Here is a 27054-nt window from a genome sequence, read left to right on the forward strand (position 1 = left end):
GAACAGCCCCAGCTTCAACAATTTATCCACAAAACTAAAATTCCTGAGCCCTGGCCCAATTCTTCTGAACCTTATCTGGACCCACTGATTCGCCTTCACACCCTTCTTAAAGCTGAGATGAAACCAGTGTTTTATAAAGGTTCCCTATAACTTCCTTGTTTTTGTTCGATGTACCTCTATTTATAAGGCCCACAATCCCATCAGACTTATTGACTGCTTTCTCAAACTGCCTTGCCACCTTCAATGGTTTGTGTACATACACCTATCCATCAAATTCCCTTTAGAATTGTGTGCTTTGGCAGCACGGTGGCGTAGTGTTTAGCACTGCTGTCTCACGGCGCCAAAATCCCAGGTTCAATCCTGACTCTGGGTCATTGTCCATGTGGAGTTTGCACATTCTCCCCGTGTTTGTGTGTGTTTCACCCCCACAAACCAAAGATGTGCAGGGTAGGTGGATTGGCCACGCTAAATTGCCCCTTAATTGGAAAAAATGAATTGGGTACTCTAAATTTTTTTTTTTTTTTAAAGAATTGTGTGCTTTCTTTTATCTGGCCTCTCCTCATTTTTTATATCAAACTCAATCATCTCACACTTCGCTGCATTAAATTTAATTTCTCACGTGCCTGCCCATTCCACCGATCTATCCAAGGCCTGTTGATGTCTATCACTTTCCTCCACATCGTTCACAATATTTCCCAGCTCTCTTTCCATGGAGAATAAAGCTTGAAATTGTGCCCTGCACATCAAAGCCTTGGTAATTAATATAGATCAAGAAAAGTTGTGCTCCTAGTGCGACCTCTGCAGAACCCCACTTTATACCTTCCTCCGCTCCAAAAAGACAACCGTTCACCACTACTTTGTGTTTCCTTTCACTCAGCAAACATCATGTTTCCATGAGTAGGAGAAAATTGAACCAGAGGGACTGAAGGGACGCTACCTTAAAACTGAGATGAGGAGGAATTTCATCAGCCAGAGGGTGGTGAATCTGTGGAACTCTTTGCCGCAGAAGGCTGTGGAGGCCAAGCCCTGAGTGCCTCTAATATAGCGGTAGATTTGTTCTTGATTAATAAGAAGATCAGGGCTTATGGGGAGAAGGCAGGAGATTGAAGGTGAGAAACATATCAGCCATGACCGAATGGCAGAGCAGACGCAATGGGCTGAATGGCCTTATTCTTCTCCTGCGTCTTATGGTCTTATGTCCATAACTCTATGCTCATAAATGGCCTATGACATCAATTATTCCAGGTGGTCTTGTTTCTTCCCTAAAGTTGAGATTTGCTGGCGTGAGATCAGCTGTCTCCATTTTCTGTTCCTCTCACTCAACTCAGTCTATTTTCTCTAAACTTATAATTATAGAATCATTTAGGGGAGGGGGTGGCATAGTGGTATTGTCACTGGACTAGTAATCCAGTGACCCAGGGTAATGATCTGGGGCCTGGGTTCGAATCCCACCACGGCAGGCGATGGCATTTGAACTCAATAAAATATCTGGAATTCAAAATCTAATGTTGACCATGAAACCATTGTCGATTGTCGGAAAAACCCATCTGGTTCACTAATGTCCTTTAGGGAAGGAAATGTGCCATCCTTACCTGGTCTGGTCTACATGTGACTGCAGCCCCACAGCAATGTGTTTCACTCTTAATTGCCCCTCAATTGCCCCTCACAGCCTGCGATGCCCATGTCCATGAACAAATTTTTAAAAATCCCTACAGTGCAGAAGGAGGCCATTCAGCCCATCGAGTCACCACCAACCCTTGGAAAGACCACCCTTCCTAGGCCCAATCCCCCACCCTATTCAAGTGATCCCACCCTAAGGAGCAATTTAGCATGGCCAATCCACCTAACCTGCACATTTTTGGACTGTGGGAGGCAGCCAGAGCACCTGGGGGAAACTCACGTAGACAAGGGGTGGGGGGAATGTACAAACTCCACACAGACCATCAACCGAGGTTGGAATTCAACCCAGGTCCCTGTCACAGTGAGGCAGCAATGCTAACCACTGTGCCATCATGCCGCCCTCGATCCTTCTACCAATAGGAACAGTTGCTCCCTATCTACACTGGAACAAAACAGAATTTTGAATACTTTGCAAATCTCCCCAAGGGAAACAGTCCCAGTTTCTCCAATCTATCTACAGAACTGAAGGTCCGCATCCCTGGAATGATTTTCATGATTCTTTTCTACACCCTCACTAATGCTTTCACATCCTTCCCAAAGTGATGCCCAGAACTGGGTGCAATACTCCACTTGATGCTGAACCAGTGTTCAATAAAAAGCCTAACATAACTTCTATGCTTTGTACTCTATATCCCTATTAATGAAGCCTTTGAATACTTATTCTTTATTAACCGCTCAACCTGACCTGCTACCTTCAATGATTCATACACATATACACCCAGTTCCCTCCTGGTGTTCTTGCCCAACATTTATCCCTTAATCAACACCACCAAAATCCATTAACTGATCATTTGTAGGATTTGCTGTATACAAATTCACTGCAGTGTTGATCTACATAATAACAGTGGCTGCACCTCAAATAGTAATTAATCGCTTGTGCGCCGTTTGCTTTTTTTCCCCCCTTAAAAAAAATTAATTTAGAGTACCCAATTCATTTGTTCCAATTAAGGGGCAATTTAGCGTGGCCAATCCACCTAGCCTGCACATCTTTGGGTTTAATGTGCAAACTCCACATGGATTGTGACTCAGAGCTGGGATCGAACCTGGGACCTCGGCGCCGTGAGGCAGCAGTGCTAACCACTGGTGAGCTGTTTTTTGACATCCTGAGGACATGAAGGGGATGAAGGGCATTTTCTTTATGCAGATTCTTTCTTTTCTTCAAGGACTCATACTATGTGGGTCAGCAGCAATTCTAGGATGTTTACCAGCAACTTGCATTTCTACAGTACTTTTAACATAGCAAAATGTCCCAAGACATTCCACTGTAACATTGTCAGACAAATTTTGACAACAAATCACATAAACAGATAGAGTCATGACAGCATGGGCAGAGGCCAATCGGCCCATTGATTCCATGCCGTTCTCTAGAGCAATCCAGTCTGCATCAGTCCCCACTTTTTAATCAAGGGAAAGGGGTAAAATGATCAGGAATAAAATGTAAAAAGAGAGATGAGTGCCTTGTTGCTGGTATTGAAGTCGTTGTAGCTGGCTTTCTTCCTAGGATGCAGAGTGTTGAAACCACCAGTTGGATTGCTAACAATGATCTTCTGGCATATGCATTCAGTCAGAACTCCCAGGCCATAAGATTTCACTTTTCTTAAACTGGGCCCTCACTCAAAAGAACAGCCTCAGGCCAGTGTAATTCTTATTTGTTTCCAACTCCACCGGAAAGACCAACTGCTTGCCTGAGTCCAGAGCAGATTTCTCCACATGAGAGTTTTAAAGGATATTCAAACAACTGACCCTGCCTGCAGCTGGTGGCTGGACTGAACTTCTTGCAGTTCAATCTGGCTGAAAAGAGAGAAAGGTCTTTACTTTGAACATTTAGACAGAGTCCATCAGGCTAAAGAGAGAGATTAGGGCTGTGGCCCTCCGGCTTCATTGTCAAGCCAAAACTAAAAACCCAGTAAAGCCTTTCTGCCCTTGATGGAACACTCCGGAACAGTCAGCACCAATCAGCGTAGGCTATCAGCTAAGAACCCGGCAAAGTAAACAGCTCATTGGATGACAGTCAAGTCTATCATGGTGAGTCATCACCGATGTCAGCACATCGTGCTGGATTTCTTTTGTTTTAAATTAAAGGTGAAGTCCATCTTGTTGACTTCTTTATTTACATGTGAACCACAAGCTGTTTCTTATATTGACCGAATCACCACACAACCAGTATCTTAGTTCAAAAGACAGTTTATTAATAAACACAAGACTTATTTCTATCTGCAATGATACACGCGGCTACGTACTAAACTATACCTAATAACTAAGATGACCTTTACTTAACTTCGGGGTGACCGGCTCAGTGTCCACATGGGTCGGTTGGAAGTCGTCAGGTTGGTCTTGGCTGGGCTCGCCCTTCAGGTAGCGATCGCGGTCCTTTAACTTGGTTGGTTGATATGCTGCAATTGGTCGCACACAGGCTGGTCCAAAATCTTTCGGTTTGCAGTTCTTCTTATCCCCCTGGGCATTCGCACCCTTTGAGGCAGTCCTAACTCCGGATCCAATGGATCGATTGGGTTTCGATCACCCTCATTGATCTTGGCCAATTAGGGGTGGGTACCTCGACGGCTGGGTGGGTCCTAGCTATCATTGTCCCAGGCACGTATGCCGTTCCAAATAAGGGGAAGTGGCGCCGGTTAGTCTGCTACTGTTGCCGTTACTTGATTCGAGTTCTATTGCCCTGGGGAAAATGGTGATTGACCTTTTTTCTTAAATTTTTTAAATTCTCCTCCTGTTTTGCATTTTCTCCCCAATTTACACCCACCAACAATAAACAATAATCTGTAACAAATATGTCAATTCCCATATCAATAACAACGATCCCATCCTCCCACCAAACCCAACACATTCGCCCACATGTTCACATAAACAAATGACAAAAAGGAATCACCCATGGCCACCATTAACACCCATCGCCCCCTTCCTCCTGAACCCTCCCCCCCCCCAACTAATGTTCGATGTTATCCAGTTCTTGAAAGTGCATAATGAATAATGCCACGAACCCTTCTGTCCTTCCCCTCAGTTCAAACTTAACCTTCTCAAGAGTCAAGTATTCCAACAGGTTCCCCCGCCACGCCAGGGCACAGGGTGGAGAGGCTGCCCTCCAACCCATCAGGATCCGCCTTCGGACGATCAACGAGGTGAAGGCTACACCATCTGCCTCCGCACCCATTTCCAACCCTGGCTGGTCCGACACCCCGAATATGGCCTGTCCAGTTTCACGTGCACCACTTTAGAAATTACTCTAAAAAACTCCTTCCAGTAATCCTCTAGCTTTGGACAGGATCAAAACATATGAATGTGACTAACGGCCCCCCCACCCACCCCCCGCAACGCTCACACACATCGTCTACTACTTCAAAGAATCGGCTCATCCTCGCCCTCGTGAGGTGTACTCTGTATACCACCTTCAGCTGTATCAGCTCCAACCTCGCGCACGAGGTGGAGGCATTCACTCTCACACCAGAACCCCTCCTCCATATCCTCTCCCAACTTCCATATGAATGACGTAATCCTTCCTTCAATCTCTCTGAAAAAAGCCTATGGCAGGAAAATCGGCAGGCATTGAAAAATAAACAGAAATCGTGGCAACACGTTCATTTTAACCGCCTTTACCCGACCCGCCAGTGACAGAGGGAGACCATCCCACCTTGCCAGATCAGCTTTCACTCTCCACACCAAACTAGAAATGTTGTACCTGCAGAGCACCTCCCACCCCCACTCCCGGGCAACCTGCACCCCCAGGTACGCAAAGTGAGTCCCTGCCCTACGGAATGGCAGCGCCCCCCACCCCCACCCACGGCCGAGTTACCAAATAATACTCACTCTTGTCAAGATTCAGCTTGTACCCGAGAAAGACCCAAACACTTGAAGCCGCTCCAATATTCCCCCTATCGACACACTCGGTTCCGACACATATAACAGCAAGTCATCGGCATGTAAGGACACCCTATGCTCTATACACCCCCCCCCCCCTTTCCATACCCCCGAACTTATATCCTCAAAAACCTTGTTAATCAGATCCGGTGCCACCACCAACTTCCCTGCCCTATCCCTCACCTGCACAATTTCCCTTGCCGCTGCTTCCCTCCGGAGCTGACCTACTAACAGACTCCATGTTATCTCATCTCCATGTTCGTAAACTGCACCCCTTGCTCGTCTCAGTTGGCGCACCGCCTTCCTGGTGGACAGTCGGTCGAAGCTCACCTGTAGTTCCTTCCTCTTTTCCAGCTTTGCTGGGTCCCCATCCTCTGCATAACTCCTATCTACCTCCAACATCTCATCCAACATACCCTCTGCCGCTCCAATCTCTCCCCTTTGACCACGCTGGCCTTAAATGAGATCACCTCCCCCTCACCTTTAGAGCCTCCCAGACGACCGCCTTCGACACCTCACCCGTACAGTTGAAACCTACATATTCCTTAATTACCTTTTCAATTTTGTCACAGAACACTTGGTCCCCCAAAAGTCCTACATCTAATTTCCACCCTGGCCTCTGCGCTACCCCCTTCTCCAGCACCATATCCATCCAATGCGGAGCATGATCTGACACTGCAATTTCCGAGTATTCCGACCCCTTAACCCCAGCCAACAAAGCCTTCACCACGGAAAAGTCGATCCGCGAATATACCTTATGGACAGCTGAGAAAAACGAGTATTCTCGCTCCCTCGGGTGGAGAAACCTCCAAGGGTCCACCCCCCCATTTCCACCATTAGCCCAGCTAATACCTTCGCCCCCCCACCCCCCTGATGGGGCCAGCGAGCGCGGCCGTGACCTGTCCAACCTTGGCTCCTGCACCAAGTTCCAGTCCCCCTCCCTATAAGTTCATGTGTGTCCAAGTCGGGATGACCCCAAACACCTTCTTTGCGAATCCCACATCGTCCCAGGTAACGTCCGATTTAAAGGGGCGAAGCATCGCAAAAGCGACGCAGAATTTGGCGGCAACGGCGATTCTCCGGCCAAACATGATTCCCGCGTTGGAGAATCCTGCCCACTGTTTTTCGCATGGTGCCATCTGATATCCCTTTAAAAAGACCTCATTCTCATGAAAGAACACGGGAAGAAAGAATTGACTTGCATTTATATTTTAATAATAATAATCTTTATTATTGCCACATGTAGGCTTACATTAACACTGCAATAAAGTTACTGTGAAAAGCCCCTAGTCGCCACATTCCGGCGGAGAATTCAGAATGTCCTCTGACCTCGGGATGTTCCAGAGCACTTTACAGCTAATGATGTTGTTTTGAAGCAGAGGATTTTTATGCATGAATTAGCTAGAAAGCCTTTGTCTAGAAATATCACTACCACAAAGCAACATGCAATGGAATTGGTTTGAATGTGTTGCATCAAAGTGCAAAGTGGGATATGGATAATCTCACGAGTCAACATATGACAAAACCAAAATATTAATGTCTGATTTATGGAGTTTCTTTCTGAAGTCAGACATAATTAGCATGTATTTTCTCCCTGGTTTTATAGCCGTTCATTATAAAGCAACACAAGAATAAAGGTTGCCCGAAATGCTAGAAGAAATCCAATGCTGATTTGTTCATGCACCTCCTCCATGGGCGGCATGGAGCAGCTGGGCCGATGGCCTGTTTCCATGCTGTAAATATCTATGACTCTACGACTCCTCATTACATTCAAATTTTTTCATCTTAATACTCAACTGCAGCTCAATTGGTATCCCTCTTGCATCTGTGTATCAGAAGGTTGTGAATTCCCAATCCAAGCTGACATTTGAAGTGCAGTAATAGAGAGTACGGCATTATAACAGGTGTTGGACTGGATTCTCCGTTTGAGAGACGAAGTGCTGACGCCTGCATTGCAGGTGTTCCATGGTCCTGATGGTGGCGCCAGTGCCGGAGCCATTCAGGACATGCTAATAGGCCAGCATTCGTGCCACGTGGAGGATTTTATTGGGTTTTACATTTTTATGTTACACATTTAAGTTCGTACTTTAAATTACAAATGTCATAACCATACATAATATTAAAGAAAAGCAACCAAGACAAAATTAAAATTACAAAGAGTGATAGACCAAGGAGCGAGGAAAACAAAACACAAACGAGGATCAGTATAAATATTTACACCTACATGATTTGCACCCTCTCTGTGGCTGTGGGCCCCATTTGGCCGATCTGCCTCAGTTGCCCTGCCTAGTGTTGGCCCCAGCGTGTATTTCCCCGTGTATTGCACTCCCTCTGGTTCTCCATTTGCCCGTGGGCCTGTCCCCTGTGTCTATGCCCCTTGTATCCCGCGGTCTTTTTTTAATGGGCTTTTGCACCCCCCCCCCCCCCCCCCCCACCCTGCCTCCCCTACCCCACCACCACCACCACCACCACTCTATTGGCTGTTGGCTACAAACAAGTCCTGGAACAAGTTGGTGAATGTCTTCCACATCTTGTGAAGGCCCTCTTCCGACTCGTGGATTTGATTTATCCAGTTGGAACAATTCCAACAGATCTGCCAGCCAGTCTGCAGCTTTAGGTGGTGCTGCTGATCACCAGCCGAGTAGGATTCTTTGGTGGGTGATTAGCGATGCAAAGGCTAGGGCGTCGGCCCCCTCCTCATAAAGAGTTCTGGCTGATCAGAGACCCTGAAGACTGCTGCTTTTGGGCTTGGTTCCACCTTCACCCCCACAACCTGCAACCTTGGACATTGCCTCGAAGAAGGCTGTCCAGAACCCAACCAGTCTGGGGCATTCCCAGAACATGTGGGTGTGTTTGGCCGGGCCTCCCTGGCTCAGTTCAAATTTGTCCTCCACCTCCGAGAACAACCTGCTCATTCAGGTTCTGATTAGGTGCACTGTGCACCACCTTTAGCTGCATTAGGCTTAGCCTTGCGCATGTGGAGGTGGGGTTTGCTGTGTTCAGTGCTTCCTTCCAGAGTCCCCAACCTATTTCTAGCTGTAGTTCTTCCTCCCATTTTTCTCTTGTCTCGGATGTTATGTCCAAGGTTCTGAGGGTGAGGTAGGCTCCCAGTCCAGAGGCGGCGATACTCGGTATGTTGGAAGACCTGGGAGTGCGGTGGGGGGGGAACGAGAGGCCGATTGGCCTTTGCCTCCCTGATATATTTTGTTATCTTGGAGGGACTCGGAGCTGCCGAAGGCAGGGATGTGGGTGAGCGACCTGCGGTTAGAGAACATCAAGTTTGCTTTGCGGGGGTCGGTGGAAGGATTCATTCGGAGGTGAGAAACGTTCAGCGATTTCTTTAAGGAGGAGTGAGGGGTCAACAAAAGGGCGAAGGCGTGGTGTGGTTGGGGATCGGTGTCAGAGTGGCTGGAAGGTTGGGGTTGTTGGGTGGGTTGTTGTGATGGTCTTTTGTTGCTCTTTGATTGTCCTTTTGATTCTTTAAATATTTATATTTTGTTGAAAAGCCTTGAATAAAAATATTTTTAAAAGAAGTAATTCGATTCGAGAAGGTGGCGGAATGCTTTTTTCCCGCTCTGGTGGGCTATTATGGCTAAAAGAGCCTAATTTTGAATTCTTAGGAAAGCCACTTTTGTGCATCTGCTCAGCTCATTCCTGTCAACGGAAATCCCCGAGCTAAGGAGATGGCACCAGGAAGAGCGGCCTTGAGGTTCACGGATGCAGAGCTCGAGTTCCTGCTGGATGCCATGGAGGAGAGGTGGGGCATCCTGTTTCCGGGGTGGGAAGGATGTTGCTACCCACCGACGTCAACCAGGCCTGGGTTCAGGTGGCGAAGACGGTCAGCCACATAGGCCCCATCACAATGACTGGGCAGCAGTGCTGGAAAAAGCTGACCTCCTCAGAGTGGCCTAGGTGAGTCACCACCCCCGTCCCTCACGCCACCCATCAGGCGGTCCGGTGGGCAGTGCTGGGTTAGGATGAGTAATCTCCAGGCCAGCAATGGTGAGCCACCACCTCTGCGCATCAGGCATCACCCCTGTCCCACATCTCCATAACCCACCCCCCTAGTGGGCCACCAAGCCCCACCCGCCAGCAGCCTCCTCACACTCCACCCTGCACCACATGCCAACACCTGTACTGTCAGCTATGGCAGGACGCCCTGCACACACAGGCCAACAGATACGGACCCCCTGCGATGCCCGCATCCGACTGTCTCACACTGTGCATTGTCTGTCTCCCCAGGAGAAGGTGGCCCACCACCGCTGGGAGCGGGAGAAGACCGGAAGGGGCCCGCCAGACCGGAGGCCCCTAATTGTCATAGAGCAGAGGGCGTTGGACCTGGTCGGTGGGGTGGCAGGGCAGGCAGTCACAGAGGCTGATGTCGCCATGGGACAGCCAAGTCAGCACCCAATGCAATATTGCTGTGACACGTGATTCACCCCTTCCCCCTGCATCAAATCTACCTGCGATCTCACCATGCATCTTGTATTGTGTTTTGCAGGGTCACCACCAGACAATGTAGGACTGGCAATGCACCACTCGATGATGCTCCGGGTCGCTGCATGACCGTTGTTCTAGTGGTTCTCCGCATTGGTCAGATAGGCATCATATGACTGGAGCTGATAACCCTTCGCGCCCAAGAGCCAGCCCCTCACCCCGGGAGAACGCCTCGAAGGTGTTGGGCACCGACGAATTTGTCAGGATGAAGGCACGCTGCCTGGATAGTGGACATAGACGTGCACGATGAGCAGCCGGTGGTCGCACATTAACTGCACATTCAGGAGGGAGTGGAAGCTCTTCTGATTGATGCGTCAATGCCCGTAGGGGGAACATGCGTCCCGCCAATCACCCCCTGTACCTGGGGCATGCCGGCGATGGCAGCAAATCCTGCTTCCCGAGAAACCTGGTGGGCTCAGTCCACGTCGAAGGTATTGTGCCGCCCAAGCATATAGGGCAATGCGGATGCATCTTTGCACAGAGGACTGGGAGATTCTGACAGGTTCCCACTTGGCCTCTGGAAGGACATCATGGCATAAAAGATCAGGGTGACCGTCACCTTGACGGGAGCGTGTCCTCCCCAAAACACCCACAGTTCCAGGTGTGTCATGATCTGGTAGAGATGTCGCACAGTCTCCCTGCTGAGCCGAGTCGTCGGCAACTTGCCCGATCTCCTCGTACGACAGGCAATGCCAGTATACACAAGGCCTGATTCGATGCCTCCTTCCCACCTCGTCTGCCTCCTGGACAGCTGCTCTCCATCTTGACCGACTAGCTCCTGCTTCTCTGGGGCAGGCTTCTGTTCTGCAGGTCCCCCTCGAGCAGCTTCTGCTTATGCAGCCTCAGTGCATCCACCAGGGCTGCGACGGCCAGGCAGATGCCAATCATCCCTGGCTGAACTCCGAAATCCATTTCTGCAGGGCTGATTTAGCTCAGTGGGCTAGACAGCTGGTTTGTGCAGAACAAGGCCAGCAGCGCGGGTTCAATTCCCGTACCAGCTGAGAATTCTGAATTCTCCCTCTGTATACCCGAACAGGCGCCGGAAAGTGGCGACTAGGGGCTGTTCATAGTAACTTCATTGCAGTGTTAATGTAAGCCTACTTGTGACAATAAAAGGTTTTTATTATTATTATTAGTAAAGGGCAGAAATGTTAGCATGGTGAGTACCTCCATACCCATCAGGTCCAATAGGCTTCATGGAGACCCTGGCCTGCACTGCAGACCCTGCCCCCGCATGCCCCCCTCCCCATCATAGCCCCACCTCCCGGCCTTTCCCCCAAAAACTCTGCCTTTTGCACCGTGCCCCTGGACCGCCGATGCCTGTCACTCGGGAGGCCTCTAACCCCGCCGCCCATCCCTGCCATTATTACGCTTTGTGGCGCCTGCCTCGCGTCCTCTTGTGGGATCTACTGTGGGTGCCCACCTTGGGGCTGCCCGTTACCAAGTCAGCAGGGTGGCAGCTGGTTGCAGGAGGCACGGCATGCCACTAACTGGCACCATGCCTGGTGGTATGCATGCAGGAAAGGCCCATGGACGGAGCTGGGTGATGGTGGTGGGCACCCATTGGGACTGTAGCTGTAGTGTGCCGTGGTTCCTCTGCGTGGTTCTTTGCATTCCTAGCATTGTTTGGCATCTTTGAATTTGTCTATATATGTGTTTCTGGAACAGACCTCTTCATTCACCTGAGGAAGGAGCAGCGCTCCGAAAGCTAGTGACATCGAAACAAACCTGTTGGACTTTAACCTGGTGTTGCAAGACTTTGTACTGTGGTTCCTCTGAGCATCGCACGGGTTCTGCCTACCTGTCAGGGGGCAGGATAGATGGGAGCAGGTGCGCAGTGGGCAGGCGGGGGTGGGCTGGCTGGCTGATGGGGCATCCGCTTTACAGGACACTATGCTAGGGTGGGTGGCAAGGGCCATGGTGCATATGTCTGCTGTTCTGGATACACCAGCACCCACCCACTCCTGCTCCCCCTGCAATGAGGCAATGGCTCAGACGGGTGCACTGAGGGGTGCCAACACCTGGTGGGCCACTGGTTGCACTGGACTATGCACATTCCGTTGAAGGGTCTGGGGGTTCCTAGGAGGGGTGTTGTGAAGGGGGGGGTGTGGGTAGGTGGACGCCCATACGGCTGGTGGGGCTCTGCACATTTGCGGTCACAGTGGACAGTCAGTGGAGTGCGCAGCCAAATGGCTGCCCTGCAGACACCGGCAATGGTGGCCGTGCCTGGCCACCCTGGTCCCGGTTGGGACACACCGGGCCCACGGCCCACCTGGTTATCCCGTGCTACTCCCCTCAGCCCTGGCAGATGCCTCTCCAGCCAACGGTATGACTGGAATCCCAGTTGTGCTATTTGGAAACATTTCTTACCTCCTCTCTCCCTCCGCAGCCACGGTGCCCGGATACCATTTTTAAACACCATAAGTTAATCGTTCTGGCGTCACGTCCAACTGGCAGAGGTGGAGCATCGCGGGAGGCCAGAGACTACCAGGTCGGTGTTACTGATATGTTAACGAGTGTTACTATACGATTTGCAAGCCCACGCCGTCACAGAGGTGCCAGAGCATAGCGCTCCGTTGGGTGCCAGCACCTGCCTTGCTTTTCAGCTGACACCCGATTCTCCATCCGATCACAATTCAAGCTTCCCGGGACGGAGAATCCCGCCTGTTCTCTTTAAGATGAGACATTAAATCAAGGCTCTGTCTGTCCTCTGAGGTAAGTGCAAAAGTTCCCAGGGCATGACTAATCAGAATAGCAGACTAATATTCCCCTCTGCCCTGGTCGGTTTCATGTCCCTCGGCCTGCAGCAATAAAACAGAGTAAATCATCATTTATCTCACTTTGTTTATGGAATCTTGCTTTGTACAAACTAGCTTGCTACATTTTCCACGTTACAAGAGTCCACTTTATTGGCTGTAATGTGCTCTGGAATATCATGAATGACAGTATATGAATTAAATTCTTCCTTTCTTTATGTAATCATTGAGCTGGTAATGCTATAGAAAAAATATTTGTATTGCTGTCAATGTTCTCTTATAATGTTATGTCTAAACATTTAGCAACGGTCTCAAGTTTGTTATACATGTAATGTGAATAAGTGTGTATCGTGGATGAGGTATTTTAATGATATGTACATTTTATAGGTTTCATGTTCAGGCAGATGTAGTTATCAACAATTATATCAAGGTGCTTCAAAATGTGGTGGTACATTTTCAGCATATCCTCACGAGCATGGCTTGGTCCTGCTCATTGTGGACGGGTTCCTGATACCATCGATTTGCGGGACTTAGGTAGATCCCACGATGCGTTGTGGCTGTCGGGAAGACTGCGGGAGGCTTCACCCAGGATCTACCGGCCACGTGACCAGTAGATCACGCCATTTATGTCTGACTTTTCCATCCTTTCCTTTGGCCAAGCACATTGCTTCTCTCATTGCCAGCTCTCAAATTATTTCTCTTTTCTGGTCATGGATTTTTAAAAAACCAAATAAAATGTAACAATTTCTCAACCCGGGACAAAACCTGAAGAAGAATTATTGAATACCTGTCTTTCCTGTAAAGTGAATTTTTCAACCAGAAGAAGAAAGATTTTCCTTTCATAGAATTTACAGTGCAGAAGGAGGCCATTCGGCCCATTGAGTCTGCACTGGCTCTTTGAAAGAGCACCCTACCAAGCTCACACTTCCACCCTATCCCCATAACCCAGTAACCCCACCCAACACTAAGGGCAATTTTGGACACTAAGGGCAATTTAGCATGGTCAATCCACCTAACCTGCACATGTTTGGACTGTGGGAGGAAACGGAGCACCCGGAGGAAACCCACGCAGACATGGGGAGAACATGCAGACTCTGCACAGACAGTGACCCAAGCCAGGAATCGAACCTGGGACCCTGGAGCTGTGAAGCAATTGTGCTAACCACTATGCTACTGTGCTGCCCTTTCAATGGCATCCTTTATGATATCCAATCAAAAGGGCTTTGCAGTGAAGGAAGTACTGTTGTAGTGCAGTCATTGCTGTATAGTAACGGCACGATAGTACTGCTGTCTCACAGCACCAGAGACCCGGGTTCAATTCCAGCCTTGGGTAACTTTGGTTTCCTCCCACAGTTCAAAGAAGTGCAAATTAGGTGGATTGACCATGCTAAAATTGCTCCTTAGTGTCCAAAGATGTGTAGGTTAGGTGGGTGTTATGGAGATAGGGCAGGGAAGTGGATCTAAGTGTGGTGATATGCATCACCGTATATACATAAAGGGTTAATGTAAATACACTAAGAGTAAGTAAACACTAGAGGGAGCACCGGAGACATCATGACATGCAGACATACAGCTAATGAACACATAGAATAGGGCAGGACCAATGGGCAGTCAAGACACCCAGAGGTGACACTACCACAAGGAGGCAACCATATAAAAGGACAGGCACACATGCTCTTTCTCTTTCCACAGGCGACACTCAGAGAGAAGGACAGGGGCAGATCAGAAGCTTCACACCCAACGCATGGCTTAGAGCAGACTGGTTAGTTAGACTGAGTTAGTATAGCAAGATTAGCAGGAGAGTTGAACTCAAGTAGGAGAATTGTTAACTGTTCAATAAATGTGTTAAACCTATCTCCAAGTCTGAACCTTCCTTTGTCAGAGCATACATCAAGGAAGCAGCTTATGCTACATGAAGAAGCATAACACACTAAGTAAGGTGCTCTTTCGGAGGGTCAGTGCAGACTCAATGGCCGAGTGGCATCCTTCACCACTGTAGGGATTCTGTGTTTCTATGGAACCACGGGAGCCAATTTGTTACAGCAGGGCCTCACAAGTAGCAATGAGATTACAACCAAAGAATCTGTTGGTCAGAATACACGCGTGGACAGTAACGTAACATAATGCACACAAGTAGCACGAGTCGATTTCGGCGGCGTGAGAGCAGCTGGTTAGTCAGTTTCAGCGGGAGCATTGCGGAAGGAGGGTGCTGGGAGGTAAGTCAACCTTTAAAAGCACTTCTCTTTGCAGGGGCAGGCCAGTCGATTTCGGCGGCGTGAGAGCAGCTGGTTAGTCAGTTTCAGCGGGAGCATTGCGGAAGGAGGGTGCTGGGAGGTAAGTCAACCTTTAAAAGCACTTCTCTTTGCAGGGGCAGGCCAGTCGATTTCGGCGGCGTGAGAGCAGCTGGTTAGTCAGTTTCAGCGGGAGCATTGCGGAAGGAGGGTGCTGGGAGGTAAGTCAACCTTTAAAAGCACTTCTCTTTGCAGGGGCAGGCCAGTCGATTTCGGCGGCGTGAGAGCAGCTGGTTAGTCAGTTTCAGCGGGAGCATTGCGGAAGGAGGGTGCTGGGAGGTAAGTCAACCTTTAAAAGCACTTCTCTTTGCAGGGGCAGGCCAGTCGATTTCGGCGGCGTGAGAGCAGCTGGTGAGTGGTGAGTCAGTTTCAGCAGGAGCTGAGACTTTTTCTCTTTTCTTTAAATTAGTTTTTTAGGCGGGATCAGGAAGTCGACCCGCGGACGTCTGGGAAGACCCTCACCAATAAATTCTGGTGGAGAGGAAACCCGAGACACTACACGTGTAGTGTCTCCCACCCGCCCTCCTCCTCTAACCTAATAATAAAACCCATTGGTCTGAGGTAAGTACCATATTTTTATTATATTATTATTATTTTTTATAAAAATTTAATTTAGTTGTTAGCCAGATCTTGGTAGAAAGTTAGAGGAATGGCAGGGAAGGGAGTACAATGTTCCTCCTGCAGGATGTTTGAGGTGAGGGATGCAGTTAGTGTCCCTGCTGATTTTACCTGCAGGAAGTGCTGCCATCTCCAGCTCCTCCAAGACCGAGTTAGGGAACTGGAGCTGGAGTTGGAAGAACTTCGGATCATTCGGGAGGCAGAAGGGGTCATAGATAGCAGCTTCAGGGAATTAGTTACACCAAAGATTGGAGATAGGTGGGTAACTGTAAGAGGGACTGGGAAAAAACAGTCAGTGCAGGGATCCCCTGCGGTCGTTCCCCTGAGAAACAAGTATACCGCTTTGGATACTTGTGGGGGGGACGACTTACCAGGGGTAAGCCATGGGGTACGGGCCTCTGGCACGGAGTCTGTCCCTGTTGCTCAGAAGGGAAGGGGGGAGAGGAGCAGAGCATTAGTAATTGGGGACTCTATAGTCAGGGGCACAGATAGGAGATTTTGTGGGAGCGTGAGAGACTCACGTTTGGTATGTTGCCTCCCAGGTGCAAGGGTACGTGATGTCTCGGATCGTGTTTTCCGGGTCCTTAGGGGGGAGGGGGAGCAGCCCCAAGTCGTGGTCCACATTGGCACCAACGACATAGGTAGGAAAGGGGACAATGATGTCAGGCAGGCTTTCAGGGAGCTAGGATGGAAGCTCAGAACTAGAACAAACAGAGTTGTTATCTCTGGGTTGTTGCCCGTGCCACGTGATAGTGAGATGAGGAATAGGGAGAGAGAGCATTTAAACACGTGGCTACAGGGATGGTGCAGGCGGGAGGGTTTCAGATTTTTGGATAACTGGGGCTCTTTCTGGGGAAGGTGGGACCTCTACAGACAGGATGGTCTACATCTGAACCTGAGGGGCACAAATATCCTGGGGGGGAGATTTGTTAGTGCTCTTTGGGGGGGTTTAAACTAATGCAGCAGGGGCATGGGAACCTGGATTGTAGTTTTAGGGTAAGGGAGAATGAGAGTATAGAGGTCAGGAGCACAGATTTGACGTCGCAGGAGGGGGCCAGCGTTCAGGTAGGTGGTTTGAAGTGTGTCTACTTCAATGCCAGGAGTATACGAAACAAGGTAGGGGAACTGGCAGCGTGGGTTGGTACCTGGGACTTCGATGTTGTGGCCATTTCGGAGACATGGATAGAGCAGGGACAGGAATGGATGTTGCAGGTTCCGGGGTTTAGGTGTTTTAGTAAGCTCAGAGAAGGAGGCAAAAGAGGGGGAGGTGTGGCGCTGCTAGTCAAGAGCAGTATTACGGTGGCGGAGAGGATGCTAGACGGGGACTCTTCTTCCGAGGTAGTATTGGCTGAAGTTAGAAACAGGAAAGGAGAGGTCACCCTGTTGGGAGTTTTTTATAGGCCTCCTAATAGTTCTAGGGATGTAGAGGAAAAGATGGCGAAGATGATTCTGGATATGAGCGAAAGTAACAGGGTAGTTATTATGGGAGACTTTAACTTTCCAAATATTGACTGGAAAAGATATAGTTCGAGTACAATAGATGGGTCGTTTTTTGTACAGTGTGTGCAGGAGGGTTTCCTGAAACAATATGTTGACAGGCCAACAAGAGGCGAGGCCACGTTGGATTTGGTTTTGGGTAATGAACCAGGCCAGGTGTTGGATTTGGAGGTAGGAGAGCACTTTGGGGACAGTGACCACAATTCGGTGACGTTTACGTTAATGATGGAAAGGGATAAGTATACACCGCAGGGCAAGAGTTATAGCTGGGGGAAGGGCAATTATGATGCCATTAGACGTGACTTGGGGGGGATAAGGTGGAGAAGTAGGCTGCAAGTGTTAGGCACACTGGATAAGTGGGGCTTGTTCAAGGATCAGCTACTGCGTGTTCTTGATAAGTATGTACCGGTCAGACAGGGAGGAAGGCGTCGAGCGAGGGAACCGTGGTTTACCAGGGAAGTGGAATCTCTTGTTAAGAGGAAGAAGGAGGCCTATGTGAAGATGAAGTGTGAAGTTTCGGTTGGGGCGATGGATAGTTACAAGGTAGCGAGGAAGGATCTAAAGAGAGAGCTAAGACGAGCAAGGAGGGGACATGAGAAGTATTTGGCAGGAAGGATCAAGGAAAACCCAAAAGCTTTCTATAGGTATGTCAGGAATAAGCGAATGACTAGGGAAAGAGTAGGACCAGTCAAGGACAGGGATGGGAAATTGTGTGTGGAGTCTGAAGAGATAGGCGAGATACTAAATGAATATTTTTCGTCAGTATTCACTCAGGAAAAAGATAATGTTGTGGAGGAGAATGCTGAGCCCCAGGCTAATAGAATAGATGGCATTGAGGTACGTAGGGAAGAGGTGTTGGCAATTCTGGACAGGCTGAAAATAGATAAGTCCCCGGGACCTGATGGGATTTATCCTAGGATTCTATGGGAGGCCAGGGAAGAGATTGCTGGACCTTTGGCTTTGATTTTTATGTCATCATTGGCTACAGGAATTGTGCCAGAGGACTGGAGGACAGCAAATGTGGTCCCTTTGTTCAAAAAGGGGAGCAGAGACAACCCCGGCAACTATAGACCGGTGAGCCTCACGTCTGTAGTGGGTAAAGTCTTGGAGGGGATTATAAGGGACAAGATTTATAATCATCTAGATAGGAATGATATGATCAGGGATAGTCAGCATGGCTTTGTGAAGGGTAGGTCATGCCTCACAAACCTTATTGAGTTCTTTGAGAAGGTGACTGAACAGGTAGACGAGGGTAGAGCAGTTGATGTGGTGTATATGGATTTCAGCAAAGCGTTTGATAAGGTTCCCCACGGTAGGCTATTGCAAAAAATACGGAGGCTGGGGATTAAGGGTGATTTAGAGATGTGGATCAGAAATTGGCTAGCTGAAAGAAGACAGAGGGTGGTGGTTGATGGGAAATGTTCAGAATGGAGTACAGTCACAAGTGGAGTACCACAAGGATCTGTTCTGGGGCCGTTGCTGTTTGTCATTTTTATCAATGACCTAGAGGAAGGCACAGAAGGGTGGGTGAGTAAATTTGCAGATGATACTAAAGTCGGTGGTGTTGTCGATAGTGTGGAAGGATGTAGCAGGTTACAGAGGGATATAGATAAGCTGCAGAGCTGGGCTGAGAGGTGGCAAATGGAGTTTAATGTAGAGAAGTGTGAGGTGATTCACTTTGGAAGGAATAACAGGAATGCGGAATATTTGGCTAATGGTAAAGTTCTTGAAAGTGTGGCTGAGCAGAGGGATCTAGGTGTCCATGTACATAGATCCCTGAAAGTTGCCACCCAGGTTGATAGGGTTGTGAAGAAGGCCTATGGAGTGTTGGCCTTTATTGGTAGAGGGATTGAGTTCCGGAGTCGGGAGGTCATGTTGCAGCTGTACAGAACTCTGGTCCGGCCGCATTTGGAGTATTGCGTACAGTTCTGGTCACCGCATTATAGGAAGGACGTGGAGGCTTTGGAGCGGGTGCAGAGGAGATTTACCAGGATGTTGCCTGGTATGGAGGGAAAATCTTATGAGGAAAGGCTGACGGACTTGAGGTTGTTTTCGTTGGAGAGAAGAAGGTTAAGAGGAGACTTAATAGAGGCATACAAAATGATCAGGGGGTTGGATAGGGTGGACAGTGAGAGCCTTCTCCCGCGGATGGATATGGCTGGCACGAGGGGACATAACTTTAAACTGAGGGGTAATAGATATAGGACAGAGGTCAGAGGTAGGTTCTTTACGCAAAGAGTAGTGAGGCCGTGGAATGCCCTACCTGCTACAGTAGTGAACTCGCCAACATTGAGGGCATTTAAAAGTTTATTGGATAAACATATGGATGATAATGGCATAGTGTAGGTTAGATGGCTTTTGTTTCGGTGCAACATCGTGGGCCGAAGGGCCTGTACTGCGCTGTATTGTTCTATGTTCTATGTTCTAAGTATATTCTCAAACATACAAGTATACTCTTCATACATGGGGCGCGATTCTCCGACCCCCCACCGGGTCGGAGAATCGGCGGGGGCCGGCGTGAATCCCACCCCCGCCGTGTCGAGAATTCTCAGCCACCGGAGATTCGGCGGGGGCGGGAATCGCGCCGCGCCGATCGGCGGGAATCCCCCGGCGATTCTCCGGTCCGCGATGGGCCGAAGTCCCGCCGCTGTCAACCCGCGCCAGCCGGCGTGGATTGAACCACCTTTGGGACGGCGGGACACGGCGGGCTCCCGTGGGGGGGTGGGGGGGGGACGTGGGGCAATCTGGCCCCGCGGGGTGCACCCACGGTGGCCTGGCCCGCGATCGGGGCCCACCGATCCGCGGGCGGGCCTGTGCCGTGGGGGCACTCTTTTCCTTCTGCCTTTGCCATGGTCTCCACCATGGCGGAGGCGGAAGAGACCCCCTCCACTACGCATGCGCGGGGATGCCGTGAGCGGCCGCTGAGGCTCCCGCGCATGCGCCGCCCGGCAAAGTAATTTCCGCGCCAGCTGGCAGGGCACCAAAGGCCTTTCCCGCCAGCTGGCGGGGCAGAAATCAGTCCGGCGTGGGCCTAGCCCCTCAAGGTGAGGGCTCGGCCCCTCAAGATGCGGAGAATTCCGCACCTTTGGGGCGGCGCGATGCCGGACTGATTCGCGCCGTTTTTGGTACCGGTTGGCGGACATTGCGCCGATATCAGAGAATCCCGCCCGTGATGCCCATTCTTGCCTAGTTAGACAAAAAGAGTTTTTATGATAAAAAGACAGAAAAACTTGGATCATCCAACATTGAACACGGGCCTCCTTGTGGTTGGATTGAGCAGTAGTGCCATAAACACACATACATGGCCTGTCCATTCCCACTTTCAAGTTTGGGGAAATTCTACAGAATGTTTGGGGGAAAGAAAACACCGAGGTAGGAGGATGTGTAATGTTGACTCTATCCACAAGAAACACCATACTTGGAATACCCTCTTCCCTCACAAACCTTTCTCACAAAATCATCATGCATGCTGTTCAAATAGTTGTCATTCCTAGGATGTTTATCGGTGAATAGTGTATTAATTCCGTAACCCTGGAATCATGCACATATCCAGCACTACACAGTAAGGTTTTATATTCTTAGCTCAAAGCTCAGAAAGCAGGCTCATTTTGGGCACTTATTGTAGTCTCTAGCTCAGAATCCAATTAATTTGTGCTGTTATTGAAAAGGTTGAAATTCCAGACAGGGAAACAAAATCCTTCTTCACAAGAAACTATTGTAATGCAATGGTTTCCTCCCCCCCCCCCCCCCCCCACCTGAAGAAACTGCTAATAAGGTGCCCACAAGTTGGGCATTATATTTGAAACATTTGCTGGTGTAATTCCAGGGATGTATGATCTTGTTTGTATCGGATGCTCGATACAGACTTTACATGGAGATGTTCTACTTTGTGGTTGTGGGTAATGGGGGCGGGGGGAGGGGGGAGCTCACACTAAGCTACCCCTTCCACAAGAAATACTGATGACTATCATACTTGTGCCTCAGGCAGAAGAGAAAAAAAAGTCTAAAGACCCCTTACAATTACACTGACAAAAATAGTAGCTTCAATCAATACTTGCAAAAGTGGTTAGAATGTTGACCTTGCTATCACATGGAGTAATTAAGGTGAGTAACTGCGATACCTTTTAAGGAGATATAGAGAAATAAGAGGCAGAAAGGTAAGGTTATGCAGATAGGGTTAGATGAAGTAGGGCAGGAGGTTTGTAAAGAGCATTAACACGAATGGACCAGTTGGATCGAATGGCCTGTGTCTGTTTAGTTATCTATGCAATAGCTTACTTTTGATCCATTCATGGGATGTGTGAGTTGGTGGTAAGGCTAGCATTTGTTGTCCATTCCCGATTGCCCATAAGGTGGTGGTAAACCACATTTTTAAATTATTGCAGCCCTGTACTCCACTAGGTATGCCCACAGTGCTGTTGGGGAGGGATTGCCAGGATTTTGATCTAACCACTGTGAAGGAACAGTAATGTCTTTTCAATCAGGGTGGTGTGTTGAGGGGAAATTTGCAGGTAGTGGTGTTCTAACGCACCTGCTGCCCTTGTTCTTCGAGGTGATAGAGGTTGCAGGCTTGGAATGTGCTGTCAAGAAACCTTGGTGAGTTGATGGTTCAGATACAAAATGGGCATCAGGACTGATTGCAGTTCAAAAATTTGCAATTAGGAGATTTTGGCCCATTGGCGGCAGATGACCTTCCCTTTCAAAAGCCCAGCCTAGACAGTAAGCCTTTCATAAAGCAATCCAATTTAATCAAATTCCATTCCTTTCTCTTCACTTCTTCCGAGTGAACAGACAAAGCCATGTTCAGTCTGCTTTGTATCACTATAACAGCACTAAAAAAAATGATCTATTTACATTTGTACTATTCAGTCTCAAAATCCCTGCACAGTGTATGGAAGCCATTTGCAAATCAAATTTAGCTCCCATTTCGATGTTCAGCCCTCGATTCTGCCTGGAGTCTCATCTACCCTTTTGACAAGTATATCTGTGGACCAGGTATATTTGTGTGGATTTGACAGTGGATCCTGATGAAAGGCTGAGAACTTCAGACTGACAAAGCCCCCCCTTGTGCTGATCTTGCGGGCTCCATCAGAAATCACTATCCCCACAAGACCAGACAGGGGCCTGTGGCTGAAAACCAACAGGCATACAGTCAGATCCCTGTTTAAGTGTGTCAAGAATCGACTCGAACAGCTCTGCAGTTTGGACACTAAAACATTCAGCCAGGGCAGCATGGTGGCGCAGTGTTGGTACTGCTGCCTCACGGCGACGAGGGCCCGCGTTCGATCCCAGCCACGGGTCACTGCCTGTGTGGAGTTTGCACATTTTCCCAGTATCTGCATGGGTCTCACCCTCGCAACCCAAAGATGTGCAAGGGTAGTTGAATTGGCCATGCTGAATTGCCTCTTAATTGGAAAAAAAAATGAATTGGTTACTCTAAATTTACTTAAAAAAACATTTTGCACCAGAGCATCAATATTTTGTTCAAACTATAGTTTATCATTATCACGCTGGACCCTCTTCTAAATGACAGGGTGCCTTATTTTTGCCCCAATCTGGCATCTATCTAAAAATAACTTTGTCTATTCAGCTGTGCCTTTTCTACAGAATCTTGTGCCACTTCCCCAACTTCGTCATCACTAACTATCATTCGGCTATGATCAATCACATTACCTTTATTAAATTCTTTAGGTTTTAGAACAGCACCCCTGGATTGAAAGGTAGCAAATTGAACCCCGCTATTCAAGAAAGGAATGGAGGGAAAAACAGGGATCAAGAGGCCAGTTTGCCGGACATCAGCAGGAGGGAAAATGCTGGACTCCACTGTTAGATGTGATAACAGGGAACTTAAAAAAAAATCATAATATATATTTGGGCCGATTCGACACATACTTAAGAAATGGGAATGATGTTAAACAAATCTGGTAGAGATTTTGAGGTTGTACCTAGCAAGGAAGAAACTGTGAATATAGTGCGTTTGGATTTGCAAAAATCATTTGAGCAAAAAGCTCCAGTGGTGCAATCGGTTAATGCGCGGTATTTATATGACAGCATAAGAGTGAGTAATGCCGAGGTTGAGAGTTCGAGCCTCACCTGGAGCACGTTTTATAGTGGTTAGCACTGTTGCTTCACAGCAACAGGGACCGGAGTACGATTCCCGGCTTGGGTCAGCCACTGTCTGTGCGGAGTCTGCACGTTCCTCTACTCTGCCTGGTGGTCACCCATGCCCTTTCTGCCTGTTCAATCCTCACCTGTGGAGTGACCACCTCACTGAATGTACTATTCATGACCTGCTCAGCATCGCGGATGCTCCACAGTGAATCCACCCTCCGCTCCAGCTCCAAAATCAGTTGGTGTAGTTGGACACACTTCCTGCACAAGAGATCGCCAGGGACAACTGAAGCTTCGATGATTTGCTACATAGCACAGGAGGAGCATATCACAGGTGATTAATTGATTGAAACATGTAGCAAGTGAAAAGTATTGTTCTGTATGCAGTCAATACAGATCGTTCCATACATGGAAAAAAAAACATTGGACAAACATAAACACACAATATAAATACATGGGCACAGGCATTGGGTAAGCATATGGAGTGCAGTACTACTCAGTAGAGAAGATGTGTGAAGAGATCAGTTCAGTCCATAAGAGGGTCATTCAGGAGTCTGGCAACAGCTGTTTTTGAACCTGCTAGTGTGTTCTCAGACTTTTGTATCTCCTGCCCGATGGAAGAGGTTGGAAGAGAGAATAACCCGGATGGGAGGGATCTTTGAATATGCTGCCATGCTTTTCCAAGGCAGCAGGAGGTGTAGACGGAGTCAATGGATGGGAGGTGGGTTCGCGAGATGGATTGGGCGGTGTTCACGACTCTCTGTAGTTTCTTATGGTCTTGGGCTAAGCAGTTCACATTCCAGACTGTGATGCAGTCAGATACGATGAGAGCTCTCCTGATTATATACTCTTAACTTACCTCCCTTCTGCTAACTTCACTTCCCTTACCTTGCTTTGTTTACTTATATTACTTTATTACAATGATCCTGACTTTCACTTATTTGTGTTGTTTCTCATTTAATCCCTTGCTTCCCTGTGGCGTGGACTACAAAGTCAATGAGAACAGGAATCCGACCTTGGCGTTTATGAAACTCTGCTGCGTTTTGCTCTTGCCGGGACTGAGACCTGTACTTATCTTCACTTTCTCCCGGTTTCACCCAACTCCCTGGGCTGGATTCTCCGTTCCTGAGACTAAGTGTTGACGCCAGGGCAGGATTAGTGGACTTCTACAAGAGCAAAATTGGTGCCGCACCTGGACCAATACAGTGACTGTTAAGCGGCTAGCACCGACACCATGTGGAACACGATATATTTCAATGAGAAACAATGTGGGATTCGCTGGTTTCGCGATTGACACTCAGGAGGCTGACAAGCTGCAGCCGCATATACACACTGCACTCCCCACACACACCATCATAGCCAACAAGATGGCAGCGAGGAGAGCGGCAACGTGTTTCATGGACTCCGAACTAGAGACCCTGCTGGATGCCGTGGGGAGTGGTGGGCGACACTGTACCCCTGGGGTGGGAAGAGGCTGCCAGCCGCTGCCGTTCATCGTACCTGGACGCAGGTGGCAGAGGTCATGAGCGTCGTGGGCAACACCGCGAGGACCGGCCAGCAGTGCCCAAAAAAACTGCGCGACCTCCTCAGGCGACCGGGGTGAGTAGGCAGAACTGTGCCCCCAGCACCAATCCCCGGCCCATACTCCCGTAACCCCACCTGGAGGGTGGCCTTGGGTCTCCTCGCCAGGACCCGATGAGCCCCTTCTAGCTCCAGGGGACTCGGAAAGGCCCCCGCACCCAGCAGCGAGTTGAGCATCGTGCTCACATATGCCCCAGCATCGGTCCCCTCCACTCCTTCAGGGAGACCCAGAATCCGAAGATTCTTCCTCCTCGACCTGTTCTCCAGGTCTTCGAATCTTTCCACCTACCTCTTGTGCAGCGCCTCGTGTGTCTCCATTTTCACCGCCAGGCCCAAGATCTCATCCTTGTTCTCCATGGTTTTTTCCCGCACCTCCCGGATTGCCGCTCCTTGGGCCTTCTGGGTCTCCACTAACCCCTCGATCGCCGTCAGCATTGGCGCCAGCACCTCTTTCTTCAGCTCCTCACAAGTAGCGCCTGAGAAACTCCTGCTGCTCCGGCCCCCATGCCGCTTGATCTCCGCCCGCCACCATCTTGTTTTTTCTCCCTCGCACTTTTCGCTGCTCCAAAAACACTTTTTTGACCGCTCCGCTCCTGGTCCAATCCATGGGGGGTGGACCTTGCTATCACCTTCCCACACTGGAAGCCATCTAGAAATTTCCGTTGGGGCTCCTCTGGAGAGCCCAAAAGTCCGTTTTAGCAGGAGCCGCTGAATGTGCGGCTTAGCTCCACATAGCCGCAACAGGAGGTCTGTGTCTCCAACACTCTTTACCACCTCGGAGACACTCACCTTGGTTGGGCACTTTAATGAAGAGGCTCCTGGGACACTATCTGGTATGCCCCACACACATGGTGGAGATAGGAACCTCCGAGGGTGCGGACAATCGGAGGGCGGGCCGACCCCAGGAACTGACTGCCATCCAGACAGGTTTCTGGAATGGATGGTCCCATCGACTGTGGAGATGCAGTCACAGAGCCAGGGACTGCATGGGGGATGGTGGGATCCCCATGCAGCCCACCGCCACCCCCCCCAGCCAGCCTGGCCAGTCAGGACTGGCATCCCCACGGTCACGCCTCTGCATGTCCTACCTCTGCTCGCTCCCTTATCAGCCACGGCGCCTTTTTCCCAATTTTTAAAGGCACAAGCGAATTTTGCTGTCGGGAAGCCCCCCCCCAAGCAGAGGCGGAGGATTGCGCAGGCCACAGAGAAAACCGGGTCAAGCCCGCTAATGACATGTGAACGGCGTTTACTGTACATGCAGAGCGGATGCATTGGCACCGCTGTCGAGAATTGCAATTTGGCATGAACCCAGCCACCCCCTGTTTTTCACCCAACTCCAAAAGCACTCTCATTCAGCCAAGCAGGCACACAAAGCGCAGCTGTTATTCCCGTGTCTGCGTGGGTTTCCTCTGCTTGCTCCAGTTTCCTCCCGCAGTCCAAAGATGTGCAGGTTAGGTGGATTGGCCATGACCAATGCACAGGGTTACAGTTGTAGGCCTCGATAATGTGGTCTTTCGAAGAGTGGTGCACTCAATGTGCGAAATGGCCTCCTTCTGCCCTGAAGGGATTCGAAGGAACAATTGGGTCATTTTCAAGTTAGCACGCTGTGACTGGTGGAGTACTGCAAAGATCAGGGTTTGGCCTCAGACATTATATTGATGATACCAGAGTGAAAAAACAAAGATATAATGAGAGGGAGAAGGACAGAAAAGAGCACCATAAAATTGAGTTAGAGAATGGGAGGAAGCAGACTATTATAGATTTGGAGCCATAATCTCTTCAGGTCTGCTGCTGTAAGTGCAGATCATTCCAAATATGTTTAACTCCTATTGAAATGTCGAAGTTATTACTTTCCAGCCTGTTTCCACTTTCCAGCCTGTTTCCACTTTACAACATCAACTGCGTGGGTTTCCTGCGGGTGCTCCGGTTTCCTCACACAAAGATGTGCCGGTTAGGTGGATTGGCTATGCTAAATTGCTCTTAGTGTCCAAAACGGTAGAGTGGGTTTACTGGGTTACGGGGATAGGGTGGAAGTGTGGGCTTGGGTAGGGTGCTCTTTCCAAGGGCCGGTGCAGACTCGATGGGCCGAATGGCCTCCTTCTGCACTGTACATTCTCTGATTCTATGAACTAAAAAAGTGGAATTATGCTTTT

This window comes from Scyliorhinus torazame, chromosome 4 (assembly GCF_047496885.1).
Source record: "Scyliorhinus torazame isolate Kashiwa2021f chromosome 4, sScyTor2.1, whole genome shotgun sequence".
NCBI lineage: Eukaryota > Metazoa > Chordata > Chondrichthyes > Carcharhiniformes > Scyliorhinidae > Scyliorhinus > Scyliorhinus torazame.